Source organism: Penaeus monodon, chromosome 22 (genome assembly GCF_015228065.2).
Source record: "Penaeus monodon isolate SGIC_2016 chromosome 22, NSTDA_Pmon_1, whole genome shotgun sequence".
In the NCBI taxonomy this organism is placed as follows: domain Eukaryota; kingdom Metazoa; phylum Arthropoda; class Malacostraca; order Decapoda; family Penaeidae; genus Penaeus; species Penaeus monodon.
In genome coordinates, this window is record NC_051407.1 from 6,444,094 (window position 1) to 6,444,317 (window position 224).

The following is a 224-nucleotide window of genomic DNA, read 5'->3' on the forward strand; positions in this document are numbered from 1 at the left end:
AAAAAAAAAAAAGTTGGGGAAATGCAGCTCTGCGATTTCATTCCGGACACTCTGGGCATCGCTACACGTGTATTTGTTTGGGTTCGTTGCATATCCTTGCATTCAGGAATCGAAGCTGGTTAAGACTGCATTCTTCTAAGCTTCTAAGCCAGGGACCTCTGTGTTTTCAAGACCAAGGGATATGTTTTATTGGAATTGATTTGTTCTTCCCAGAGACCCTGTTT